This window comes from Pongo pygmaeus, chromosome 1 (assembly GCF_028885625.2).
Source record: "Pongo pygmaeus isolate AG05252 chromosome 1, NHGRI_mPonPyg2-v2.0_pri, whole genome shotgun sequence".
NCBI classification, from domain to species: domain Eukaryota; kingdom Metazoa; phylum Chordata; class Mammalia; order Primates; family Hominidae; genus Pongo; species Pongo pygmaeus.
In genome coordinates, this window is record NC_072373.2 from 30,336,217 (window position 1) to 30,350,760 (window position 14,544).

A 14,544-nucleotide genomic window follows, 5' to 3' on the forward strand; every position below is an offset into this window, starting at 1 on the left:
CTATAAGCTAAATTCCTCCCATGGTTAGCTTGGCCTGTGTCCAGGAATGAGAAAGGACAGCCAGCCTGTGAGGCTGAAAGCAAGATAGAGTCAGCTGTGCTAGACCTCTCTCTCTCACTGTTATAATCTTTGTAAGGGTTATTTCAGTAGCCCCCCCTTATCCACAAGAGATATGTTTTAAGACCCCCAGGAGATGCTTGAAACCACAGATAGTACTGAACCCTGTGTACACTATACATAAATTTCTTTTTTCTTCTTCACAATTTCATAAATAGGAGATTTATTATTATCACAGATCTTAGCAACCTCACACACATTTTTTTTCCTTTATTAAGTCAAAAACTTTTACCTCTGATCTTTCAAACAGTTATGCTTCTCGTTGGCATACCTGAATTGTCGACATCACTACTCTTGCACTTTGGGGCCAGTATTAAGTAAAATAAGGGTTACTTGAACACTAGCACTGTGATATGAGAACAGTTAGTTGATTTGATTGTTGAAATGGCTACAAAGTGACTCACCAGTAGGTAATGCATACAGCCTGTTTATACTGAACAAAGGGGTGATTTACATCCTGGGTGGGCTGGAACAGAACAGCGTGAGGTTTCATCGTGCTACTCAAAATGGCAGGCTATTTAAAATTTATAATTTGTTTATTTTGGGAATCTTTTATTTAATATTTTCAGACTGCAGTTGACCCTGGGTAACTAAAACCACAGAAAGCAAAACCTTGGCTAAAGGAGGACTAATGTATCCCATAATGTCCACCTAATTTCCTCATTCTTAACAATTATACTCAAATTGCTTCTTAAACAAAACTAGCCATTGAAGCAGCTCAGGGCACAGGACATGCCATCCCAAAATATATTGCTTTGATATATTATTTCGAGCTAAACGCACTTGGAAAATAGTACAATGCAAGATGAGTCTTTCTGAATTTCCCTTATCTGCCTAAAGACAGATTTTCCCAAAGGGCCTCCATTGTCATCAACCCTTTCCCCAGGGAGTTACAGCAACCAGAGAAGAGGAATTTTATCACAGGACAGGAGACTTCATCACATTCACACAGAACTTGTTAAAAATTATCATCTATTCTTTGAAGATCCCATTTATCCTAAGCAAAGAAAGGTGTAGGTAGAAAGCCTGGTTAAGGCAAAATGGTCAAAATTGAGGCTTGTTTAGATCCAGGTTCTCTCTTCAATGTAAAAATTTCCAGGAATTTTCCTTTATAGATGTAAATTTTTACAAAAACCTTCAAAACAGCCAGCCAAATGCCATAAAGGTGTATTTTGGAGACTGACTTCGTTTCATGAGTGGTCTTTTCAATTTAGTTTATTTCTTAACTAGATTAATGACTCCAGGGAGGAGCCCATTAACAAATAGGACAAAGAAAGCATTCTTTATGCCTGGACTCAGCATGGATAGCTCTGATAAAGAAGCAAACCCACTTGACCTGAGAGCCTAACCTTTATAAACACTTTAGCATTCTTTTGGCCTTCTTCTTCGATAGGATAGTGACTAAGCAAAAGATTAGGCAATTCCATTTTTGTTATCAATCAGTCACTTAAGCTTTTCATTTGCTTTTGAAAAGCATTCTTTAAAAGAGGCAATAAAATATTTGGAAATCTTTTCAGAAGCTTCTGCACATCAATAGGCGTGACCCCAGATGGACCTAATTTGGGAACCCTCATTTTTAGAGTCACTTCTTTAAGTGCAATGTTCTTCATCTAGAATATTCCATCTAATGGCCATTGTAATTTTAAATTATCTTTAGTAAAATTTCATCATTTTTGTAAGTATTTGCATCTTCTGGTGCCTAATACTTTTATATGTAAAGGCAGAAATAGCTGGAAAGTGTAGTACTCAGTTCTTTAGAAATTAAGGATTCTGATTTTTCACTGAATCTTGGATCTCTCAAAGCCAAGATAAAAGCCTGAGAGGAAAACCCCACTGGGTTGGGTTGTGTAATGCTTTCACAGTGTAGTTTGTTTCAAGGGCATTTTCTTGAGCCTCACAGGCAGTACCCCATTCTGTGTCCAGTTTATCCTAAAATGGGAGATTTATTTTTTGGTGGTAAGCACTCTATAGCTATGAAGTGCCCAACTCATGTCTACCAGTCAAGTTGTGGTTTTGGCTCTGAGATCCCCTTGATCCACTTAGCCAGTAATTTTTCAGTTTCCATCTGACCCAGTCAGACACCTGAAGACTCCCTTACTTAAGTGTGCAATAAAAAGAAACAAACAGATAACACCTGTATTAGTCCGTTTTCACACTGCTATACAGATACTACCTGAGACTGGGTAATTTAATTACAAAAGAGGTTATTTGACTCACAGTTCCACATGGCTGGGGAAGCCTCAGGAAACTTACAATCATAGTGTAAGGCGAAGGAGAGGCAAGCACCTTCTTACACGGCAGCAGGAGACAGAGCACATGCTGCAGTGGGGGTGAGGAGTGCCACTTTTAAAACCGTCGTATCTAATGAGAATTCCCTCACTATCATCAGAACAGCATGGGGGAAACCACCCCCATGATCCAATCACCTCCCACCAGGTTCCTCTCTTGACACGTGGAGATCACAATTTGGGATAAGATTTGAGTGGGGACACAGAGCCAAACCATTTCAGTACCCAAATGCTTGCAAATTCCAAGAGCTGGTGTTTGTGCCTCCTGAAGTAAAAACCACTTACTGCAGTTGCTGTCACTTACCTTTAAAACTTCAGTTCTTGCCAGTAATTCATCAGCTCCTGCAAACCCAAAGGTCAAGTACTCTCTCACAATACAAGCTAACGCTGGATTTGAAAGCCATAAGATCAAACAGCTCAATGAAAAAAGAGCAGAGTTTGACCTAAAAGAGAAACTCACAATCCCCAGGCTCTGTGAAGACAGAGAACCTCAAAAGGGGTCAGCAGTGTCTCTCTTGTGTTCCTCAAGGGACATGTCATTGGGGTCCCTTCATGGTTGCCAGAACTATAAAAGATAAAATTACAACAAATTTAGTTTCAAGATCTTAACTGGCTTTTGTAATTCTAGAGTTAGAAACACCTTATTCTATAAAATAGAATGAGTGTTACAATGGGCTTAGTAAAGGACATTGGTTTTGTCCTTTACTAAGGACAAATGGGTTACTAAAGAGAAATGGGTTGATGAAAGCAGAAACAGAGAACAAAAAGTGGATTGGTTGTTTCAAAGTTACTTTTCTTGTAGATCAAAAGCAGGGAGGGCTTTCTTACCATGCCAGTTAAAACTGGTCGGTTTGGGGTTTTGGCTATTATCTCTCACGTTTCTGGCTTCTCAGAATGTCAGATGTGAAGTCAGTTTTGGCTTGGGGTGTGGAACTTTAGCATGAGTGCCTCCATTTTGGTTTGGTCTGTTGGGACTAAGTGCAGGAACTCAGTCCAAACCAATGGCTTCCTATGCATTTTATTTAACAAGAGTTATGAGCATATTTGTTGACAACTTACTCCATAGCAATAGACAAGATGTAGAGAGAGAAGAAAAGTGAGCCAAATGGTATACAAAGCATACACCAGTCTCCAAGTCTTTTCAGATGCTTTCTCTTTGCCTGAGTGGCCTCCCTCCAGATAGCTCTTTTTTGTACCCTCACTTCCTTAAGTTTTAATTACCTGCCAATCTTACTAATAGGCCCCTTCCCAGGACTTTCTTTCATCCCTCTGCTTTAGTTCTCCCCATAGCACTTAGAGCTATCTAATATATTAAATATTTTAATTATTTGTATTGCTTATCTGCTTACTCCCAATACGAGTTGTGTTCCATGAGAGCAGGATTTGGGGTTTTCTTCCTTTGTTTCTTGCTTTGAATTTGGTGCATGTAACAGTGCCAGGCACACAAAATGTGCTCAATGTGCATGTACTATGTGGATGAAAAGTCCAGAAAATACCAAATAATGCAGGATCATTCAGAGTAAACAAAGGTCAAAGCAAAAATTGAGAAGATGTAACTGCAACTGGAGCATCAAGAGATGAAGTATTTCTAGATGGAGTATTGAGAAAAACCAATGCCATGGAGGATTAACAAAGAAAGAGTTTCAAGGAGAGAACAGCGACCAAAACTACTAGAACATAATAGAGATACTAAGCTTTCTTCAGATGAGAAGATAAGTTCAGAAAAGAACTGAAATTTCGACTGGGTAAAGACAATATCGAATTTGAATTTGAATGGATAAAAGTCCCTAGGCATCATGCATTCAGACTTAATGCGTGTAAGAATTTCTGTGGAAACCTGTTTCCCACAATGGAAGCAGGAAGTAAAGAAAACCTACAAGAGCATCTGTTCTCATGAGATTTTCAGGCTTGAATCACAAATTAAAGGAAGTTTGGATAGTTCGAGTGAAGTTCAGATAACAAAGTTCAGATACTTATCTGAATTTTGATGGGAGTTACTAAAACCAAATGGAATACAATATACTACAGTTTATCTCCTGAAGATAAAAATGTATTTGAGAGCACTGACCATAATGGTAGTCACATCGAAGGTGTAGCTACAAACCTTTCATATATGTTCTACATACTATAGTTGAAATGGAGAAAATACAAAGGATTTTTTCCATTGTTATAGTTATTAGAGGTGAAATTAAACAAATCACATTAATCTGTTTGCCTGATATTTAACAAGCCAACCTGTTTGTATACTTTTTAGTCTTAAAGTAACATTTCATAAGCTGTAATGTAAGTGACATTTGAAAGTAAGATCAAAGGCATTAAGACAAGTGACACTGAGAATAACTTTAAACCTTTTACAGATGCACATCAATAGAGTTTTTATTATAATACAAAACAATAGCTTTTTAGGTACTAAAAAAAACATTTTTTTTTTACTACACAAAAAACAAGCCCAATGATATAGAGTATAAATTATATGTTAGATTGCATTTCGGTTTTGACGCAGGAGAACAAAATATTCCTTTCTGTTTATATCATTTTTTGCTAAAATTGATCTATATTTCAAAGCAATCAACAGATAATGCACACCCTGGGAAGCAACCCAATGGGAAGAGGACTTAAATCCGTGGTATAAACCAGAATTGGGTAAATTTAACTGAGTTTTGGTTTTGCTAACACTTTAAGCCATTTCAAAATTTCTATATTCAGCAAAATCTAAAATGCATATTGTACAGCCCAATACTCTTTCTTTTAAACTTATGTGCAGTTAATAGGACATAGAATCCATAAATCCTTATGCTTTTATAGCTAACTCATCGTCATGCCTCATGAAATCTATGCAATCTTCAGAATGCCAACAGATCCAAACTTTCTTAAAAAGTGACTCTCACAAGGAATACCCCAAACTGAAACCTTAAGCTCTAAATGTATGAAATGTTCAAACCTAAATTGATTACTAGGGCATTATGCTCTAAGTAACACTCTTCTATCTTGAATTGAAATATGTTACCTAAAGAAGGGACCTCTGGCAGAAACGCCAACCTAAAAAAGCTGTCTTTCAAAACAGTGCTACACTATTTTTTTTCACTAGTCTCTAGGCAGCTTTTTTGAGATGGAATCCAACTCTGTTGCCCAGGCTGGAGTACAGTGGTACAATCTCAGCTCACTGCAACCTCCAACTCCCAGGTTCAAGCGATTCTCTTGCCTCAGCCTCCCAAATAGCTGGGATTACAGGTGCCTGCTACAATTCCCAGCTAATTTTTTTTTTATTTTTAGTAGAGATGGGGTTTCGCCATGTTGGCCAGGCTGGTCTCCAACTCCTGACCTCAGGTGATCCGCCAGCCTCGGCCTCCCAAAGTGCTGGGATTACAGGCATGAGCCGCTGTGCCTGGCCTTTAGGAAGCTTTTTATCTTGGTTCCTAAAAAGCTCATTTCAAATAATTTTGTCACAGACAAATTAAAAATTAGGATTACAGGCAATGGCATGATTCCGTTCTAACGGAAGAGCCTTTAGTACATTTTAGTTTGTCCATGAGTGGTCAGGGAATGGCTAATCCTCCACTTCCTCACTGTTCTAGTGAACTTTTCATCTCAAAAGATCTTAGGGAAAGAGGGTTTAATAGCAAATGTTAAGAGAAAATGTGGGAAAGAATAGGATTGCAAACAGGAAGCTGTGGAAATCAGTTAAGCAAAGAAAATAAGGCTGTGAATTCATCTAATTAATGACATTTTCTATTATTCTTTTTTAAGCACTTATTAGGAAGTGAAGGTTAAAAAAGTGTGGGAGCTCTAGAGATTCAAGAAGGGGATTGAGGACATTACAAATAATTAATTTGTGAGCATTTGTGTTGAGGCTTCAAAATGTCTTTGAGCGATGACAAGAAGCTTGCTGTTAAAACTGCACTTTGAGTAGTTATACAGCTGTATTAAATCATGACCTTGTTCTTTGATTTTCCTGAGCATACATCTCTGAGGATTAAAGAGTAAGAGAAGGTCACCAATATAAATGAAGAATAGAACCTAATGGTTAGCCAAAAGTCTCAGCTTCATATTTCTTCTAAATTACTACAAATACTCTGATACATCTTCCCAATTAGATAGCACTGTCATAATCAGCAATGAAGCTTAGTTGTTATTGATAATATTTATGAGAAATATTTTAATATAAACTATACCCTCCCAATTCTTCCTTTAAATAACTAATCTATGTAGTTATTATTTCTATAATGTAGTTAGTCATATGCATCTAAAATATGCTTAAATGATGAAAAGTGGTAGAAAATTAGGTTGTCTACAAAATTTAAGAAGACAAATAGGGATCATTTGAAGGAGAGATAATAATTTAAAAACTAGTTGAAATAACTCTAAACAAACCCCCAGAAAGCTACCTGCTTGACATTCAAATTTCCATAGGGAGCACTCAGGTCAATTTTCAACTCAATTTTGCAAAATTCTGATACAATGTCTTGCTTTATCTTTTAGCTGTAGCAATTACTACTATTATATGTATATATTTTATTGTTTTAAGTCATTAATTTGTCAGTTATACAATACATAATATGAAGGATCACATAATTTTACTAGCTTTGTTAAGAAAAAAAGAAGCAGCTACCCAAACTCACTCTCCTTGCTCTCTTTCTCTCTTCCAAAAATAAACACCTTCATTTTTTTAGATAATTCTTTTGTCATTTAGCCTGTATCCTGTGTCATTTAGCATGACTATAGGTGCATGCCACTGTGCCCAGCTAATTTTAAACTGTTTGCAGAGATGGAGTCTTGTTTTGTTGCCCAGGCTGCTTTTGAACTCGTGGGCTCAAGTGATTCTCCTGCCTCAGTCTCCCAAAGTGCTGAAATTATAGGTGTGAGCCACTACTCCCGGCCAGCACTGTATCTTTAATCAATATATACACTCTTGATTTTTAAATTATTTAATCACCCATGATTAAAATGGGTATTCCCATGATTAAAAAAATTAAAAATCAAGGAGCTGGGTGTGGATGACTATTTTTTCAGATTGCTCAAATAATACTGCATGACAAAGGACCCCCTAAATATTATTGGTTATATAAACAAATGTTTGCTTCTTGATTATAAGTCTACAGATTGGTGTGAGGAGCTCTGCTTCAAGATGTGGAGTTATTTTCAGATCTGCTGCATGGGTCATTCTGGAGCTAGTAAACTACCCAGGGCATGCTCTGCTTATGAGGAAATACATGTGACAGTCAAGTCAAACCACACAGGCACCTAGAAAGCCTCTGCTCACATTGCTTCTATATATGTTGCATTGGCCAAAGCACATGATATTCCGAAGTCTACACCAAAGGGGCGAGGCAACAAGAAAAGTAAGTATTTGCTGAATACTAGTATAATCTACTGCAGAAAACCCTCCCTGCCAAAATACATACACACTGGCCTCACCAAACACTCTCTCAATTTCCCTATCCTCTTGTTATCATTATACTAAAATAATTTTAGTGAGACCAGTATTATTTACATTTTTATGACTATGTAAATGTAGTGAATGTTTCATAGCTATACCACTTAGTATACTTTGAGTACTCTCTTTTGTGTACAGATTGTTTTCTTTTGTAATTAATTATTAATTTGTTTTTAAATTTGCTTACTTTTTGTGTATTTTTAAATTGCTAAATCATTCTCATACACCCCACAGATTGTCCATATCTTTTTGCAGTACATTCAGGTAAATCAGTTATTCTACCAAAGTAATCTTAGAGTTTTCTGATCTGCAGTTGTCCTCAATCTGTTCTGGTACCCCAGCTGTCACCTATGATCTTCAACACTCCCCTAGGAGTTTCTTTGACTCTTTCTTCTGAAGTGGATCTTCCATTTCCTGTATCCATGCATTCCTCCTTCTTGGTTTACAATATCGTTTTAGTAGATAACATTCTCTGGTAAATTCCTGAGAAAAGGTGCAATAGAGATGCACTTTTGAGACCCAACTTGTTTAAAAATATCTTTATTTAGAAAAAGAAAATAAAGATATTTTTAAACAAGTTGGGTCTCAAAAGTGCATCTCTATTGTACCTTTTATCAGGAATTTGAAAAGAAAATGTGGCACATATACACAATGGAATACTATGCAGCCATAAAAAAAGGATGAGTTCATGTTCCTCACAGGGACTTGGATGAAGCTGGAAACCATCATTCTCAGCAAACTATCATAAGATCAGAAAACCAAACACTGCATGTTCTCACTCATAAGTGGGAGTTGAACAATGAGAACACATGGACACAGGGAGGGGAACATCACACACTGGGGCCTGTCGGGGGATGGGGGGCTAGGGGAGGGATAGCATTAGGAGAAATACCTAATGTAGATGACAGGTTGATGGGTGCAACAAACCACCATGGCACGTGTATACCTATGTAACAAACCTGCACGTTCTGCACATGTATGCCAAAACTTAAAGTATAATAAAAAAATTTTTAAAACTTTATTTTACCATCACATGTAATTTTTAGCTAAACTGAGTCTAGATTTCTAGATTAGAAATGATTTTCCTTCAGAGTTTTGAAAACCTCACTCAATCATCTCCAGTTTTAGTAATGTTGATAAAAATTAAAAAAAATTAGATTCCTAGTATTTTGAGAATATTATGCATTTTCAATACATAATCTCAGAGAATCTTCTCTTTGCTCCCAATGTCCTGAAAAATTATAATGTGCCTGAGCATAGGCCTTTCAATTTGAAATTTTATTCATTGACTTTGGAAAAATTTCTAGAATTATTTCATTGATAATGAGGTTACCAAGCAGTTTTCTCTATTCATTGTCTCTGGCTGGTGTACTCTTGTCTGGTCTTTAAGTTTTCTCTAATTTTCCATCTCTGTCTTTTTGCTCTACTTTTTGTGAATATCTTCACTTATATCTTTCCTCTGCTTTGAGACATTTTTCCTAATTTACTATCAAATTTTACTTTCTAAAAGTTTTTAATATTTTGTTCTTTGACAATTCCTTTTTATATTTAGTTATTTTTTATTATTTCTCTGAATACTATATATTTCCCTTATCTCTCTGAAAATTTATTTATGCTTCAGAGCCTTTATTTATAAAATTAATATGTATTAATAATTCACATACCATAAAATTCACCATTTAGAAGTGTACAATTCAATGGTCTCTAGTATATTCACAAGATTGTGCAAACATTACTAACTCCAGAAGATTTTCATGAACCCAAAAAGAAACCTTATGTTATCAGTCACACCCCATTCCTACTGCCCGAGTTGCTGGCAAATAATCTCCTATCTCTATAAATGTTCCTATTCTATACATTTCTTATCAATAGAATCATATAAAAAATGGCCATTTTTCACCTAAACTAATATTTTTGAGGTTCATCCAAGTTGTAGCATATATTAGTACTGTATTTCCTTTTTAGTGATCAAGTAATATTCCATTGCATGGATAAACAGTCAAGCAACATTTACTAATGGGATGCATTGAAAAATGCATCATTATGTGATTTTGTTGTCCTGCAACATTGTAGAGTGTAGTTACACAAACTTAGATGGTATAGCTTACTATACACCTAGGTTATATGGTATAGCCCATTGCTACTAAGCTACAAATTCATACAGCATGTTACTGAAGTGAATACTGTAGGCAAATGTAACACATTGCTAAGTATTTCTGTATCTAAACATAAAAAAGGTATAGTGAAACTACAGTATAAAAGATAAAAAATGATACTGCATAAGGCACTTACCATAAACAGAGTTTGCAGGACTGGAAGTTGCTCTGGGTGAGTGAGTGAGTGGTGAGTGAATGTGAAGGTCTATGACATTACTAAACATCACTGTAGACTTCAGAAACACCATACACTTAGGCTCCACTAAATTTATTTAAAATTTTTTCTTTCCTCAATAGTGAATTAATCTTAGCTTACTATAACTTTTTAACTTTATAAGCTAATTTCTTTTTTTATTATTTTTTTTATTATGATCATTCATTGCTAATATATATACAATTGACTCTGTATATTGAGCTTGTATATTACAACCTTGCTGTAAATATTTATTACTCTAACAGTTTTGTGTGTGAGTGCATGTATGTGCATTATTTAGGATTTTTATATAACATGTCTCTAGCAAATAGAGATAGTTTTGTTTTTTCTCTCCAATCTGGATGCTTTTGAGTTTTCTTTTTCTTTTTTTTTTTTTGTCTAACCTCCGGCACAATATTGAATGAAAGCGGCAAGAGTTAATATCTTTCCCTTTTCTCATGATCTTAAGTGACAAATGTTCAGTTTTTTCATGATTAAGGATAAAGTTAACTGTGGGTTTTTCATAGATATGATTTATTAGATTAAAATAGTTTCCCTCTTTTTTTGTTTTTTAAGTGTTTCATCATGAGGAGTATTGAATTTTGTCAAAAGATTTTCTGTCTGTTGAGATGATCATGTGTTTTTCCCCTTTATTATATTATTATGTTACATTATATTGATCAATATTCATACATTGAACTATGCATACATTCTGAGATAAATCTCACTCATAGTTTATAATTCTTTATATGTGCTGATAAATGTTTGCTTCATCTTGATGATCTAATTTGTTGGCATATAATTGTTCATAATATTCTCTTATTTCTGTGATGTTTTTAGTGATGTCTCTTCTTTCATTCCTGGTGATAGTAATTTCTCTTCTCTCTTTTCTTCTTGGTTTGTATTGCTAACATTTTGTCAGTTTGTTGATCTTTTCAAAATAATCGGCATTTGGTTTCATTGATTATTTGTCTAGTTTTCTTATTGTCAATTTTGTGTATTCAGAATCCAATCTTTGATGTTTTCTTCCATCTGCTTTAATTGGGTTTAGATTTTTCTTTCTTTTTTTTTTTGTTTCATAAGGTAGAAGTGTAAGTGACTGATTTGCAAACTTCTTTTTAATGTAGGTGTTTACAATGAGAAATTTCCTTCTGTGTCCTACTTTCACTTCATTCCTTAAGTTTTGGTATGTGGTATTTTTGTTTTATTCATCACAGAACATTTTCTAATTTACTTTCTGATTTCTTTTTTTGACCCATTGGTGGTTTAGAAATGTTATTTAATTTCCCTGCATTTGTGAATTTCTCAAATTTTCTTGTTATTTACTTTAAGTTTCCTTTCTTTGGGGTCAGAGAACATAATTTGTTTGTTTTCAATTCTTTTGAATTTGTTAGGATGGGTTTTGTGGCCAAACATATGGCCTGTCTTGGAGAATGTTCCACGTGCACTTGAGAAGAATGTGTATCATGCTGTTGTTGATGGAGTGTTCTACAGATGTCTTTCAGGTCTAGTTCATTTACAGCATTGTTCAAATTTTCCACATCCTGGGATCTCCTGTCTAGTTGTTTATCTAGTATTGAAGTCACCAACACTGATTATTGAGTTGTCTCTTTCTTTGTTCAGTTCTATCATTGTTTACTTCATGGATTTTTGGGGCTCCATTGTTCTGTTAATAATTGTTATATCCTTTTGATGGACTGACATTTTTATCATTATAAAACACCCTTTGTTTCTCTGGTAACAATTTTTTTTTGTCTTAAAGTCTATTTTTTATTTTTGATATTAGTATAACCACTCCAAACTCTCTTTGTGTTACCGTTTACTTGGTATACATTTTTTCTGGCCTTTTATTTTCAATCTGTTTGTATCTTTAAATCTAAAGTATCAACAGCACATAGATGGATCATTGTTTTAGCCATTCTTTCAATCTCTAACTTTAATTGTAGTATTTGATCAATTTACATTTAATGTAATAACTGACATGGTAGAATTGACGTCTACCATTTTGCTATATACTTTTAACCTTCCATGTCTTTTTTGTTTGTTATTTTCTTCATTACTGCCATTTTTTTGTTAAATTGATTTTTTTTGACATTTAATTCCGTCATCATCTTTTACTAAATATTTCTCAGTTGTTTTCTTAGCAGTTGTCCTTGGAATTTCATTAAGGATCTTAACTTATAATAATCTAGTTTGAATTAATACCAATTTAACTTTAATAGTACATATTATGGGCTTATGTTCCCCAAAATTAGTATGTTGAAGTTCTAACACTCAGTCTTTCAGAATATGATATATTTGGAGATCGGGTCTTTAAAGGGGTAATTAGGTTAAAATGGGGTCATTAGGATGGACTCTAAATTAAGATGTCATGTTTTACTATTAGAAGAAGAAATGTAGACACAGATATGTATAGAGGGAGAAACATGTGAACACACAGGGAGAAGATGGCAATTCACAAGCCAAAGAGAGAGGCCTCAGAAGATACCAGCCCTGCTAACACCTTGATCTTGGACTTCTCTAGCTTCTAGACCTGTAAGAAAATAAATTTTATTTGTTTAAACCACCCAGTCTGTGGTGCTTTATTATGGTAGCCTTAGCAAACTAATATGGCATACAAATATTTTGCTTCTATATTGTTTTGCCCCCCCTTAATGCTTTATTGTTTCAAATTATATCTATATACATTGTATATCCATCAACTTAACATACATTATTAAGATAGGAAGCAAAAGTTACAAAGGATATATTTATACATTATACAAATAGAAGATGTATTTCTATATTCTTTGATATTTATCTATGTCATTACATTTACTATGCTTTTTAGTTTTTCACGTGGTTTTGAGTTACCATTTAATATGTATGATGATTAATTTTGTGTCAACTTGACTGGGCTAAATGATGACCAGATAAGCTGTAAAACGTCAGTTCTGTTGTGTGTCTGTGAGGGCACTTCTACAAAATATTAGCGTTTGTATCAGTAAACTGAGTAAAAATGTTCTGCCCTCACCAAAAGTGAGTGGTCATCATCTAATGTATATTGAGGGCCCTAATAGAACAAAAAAGTAGAGAAAGAGCAAATTTTCTGTCTTCTAGAGCTGGGACCATCTTCTCCTGCCCTCAGATGTCAGAGCTCCTATTCTTAGGCCTTTAAGCTCCAGGATTTACATGAGTGCGCCACCCTGCCCCTTGATTCTCAGGCCTTTGAATTTGGACTGGGAGTTGCACCATTGGCTGCCTGGTTCTCAGGGCTTCAAACTCAGACTGAATTACGCCACTGGCTTTCAGCTTATAGAGAGCAGATGGTGAGACTTCTCTGCCTCCTAATTACAAACATCATATTCCATAATAAATTACACACACACACACACACACGTAGGTCTTCTACTGGTTCTGTTTCTGTGCAGAATGCTGACTAATACAATGTGCTCTCATTTCAGTGTGAAATACACTCTTTAGTACTTTTTATAAGACAGGACTGCTAGGGACATATATCAGTTTATATGTATCTGGGAATGTATTCATTTCTTCTTCATTTTGGAAGGATAGTTTTGCTAGATACAGAATTCATGATTGTCAGCTTTCTCTTTCATCACTTAGTATATGTCATCTCACTGCTTTCTGACCTCCACGGTTCCAGAAGAGAAAAAACTTTTCAATCTTATGAAAGATCCCTGTCCATAATAAATCATTTGTGGCCTTCAAGATTTTATCTTTGGACGGATGCAGTGGCTCATGCCTGTAATCCAGGCATTTGGGGAGGCCGAAGCAGGCAGATCACTTGAGGTCAGGAGTTCGAGACCACCCTGATCAACCTGGCGAAACCCCATCTCTACTAAAAATACAAAAATTAGCCAGGTGTGGTAACACATGCCTGTAGTCTCAGCTACTTGCGAGGCTGAGGCAGAAGAATGGCTTTAACCTGGGAGGCAGAGGTGGCAGTAAGCTGAGATCATGCCACTGGACTCCAGCCTGGACAATAAAGTGAGACTCTGTCTCAAAAAAAAAAAAAAAAAGAAAAGATTTTTATCTTTTTTTTTATTTTCGCTTTCCACAGTTTGATTGTGATGTATCTAGGTGTGGATTTGCTTTAGTTTGTCTTACTTAGAGTTTGCTGAGGTTTTTGAACGTGTAGACCAATGTTTGTTTATTTCTATCAAAACTGGGAAATTTTTAGCCATTTTTTCCTCAAACTACAGACTAATTCTACGAAGTCTCTACTGCCTGACCTCTACTACCTCAAACATTTTTCTTTTTCTGTTCTTCTGGGATGTGTATTATGTATATTTACATACTTTTGATAATGTCCCATAGTTCTCTGAAGCTCTGCTCTTTCTTTATTGCTCCCTCCTT

General features: G+C 35.3%; 1 long non-coding RNA gene across 1 annotated transcript in view; it reads left to right on the forward strand.

The window, feature by feature from the left end:
- Positions 1-14,544, forward strand: part of LOC134740317 (uncharacterized) — a 180,723-nt gene that overhangs the window by 128,372 nt on the left and 37,807 nt on the right. The window lies entirely within an intron of this gene.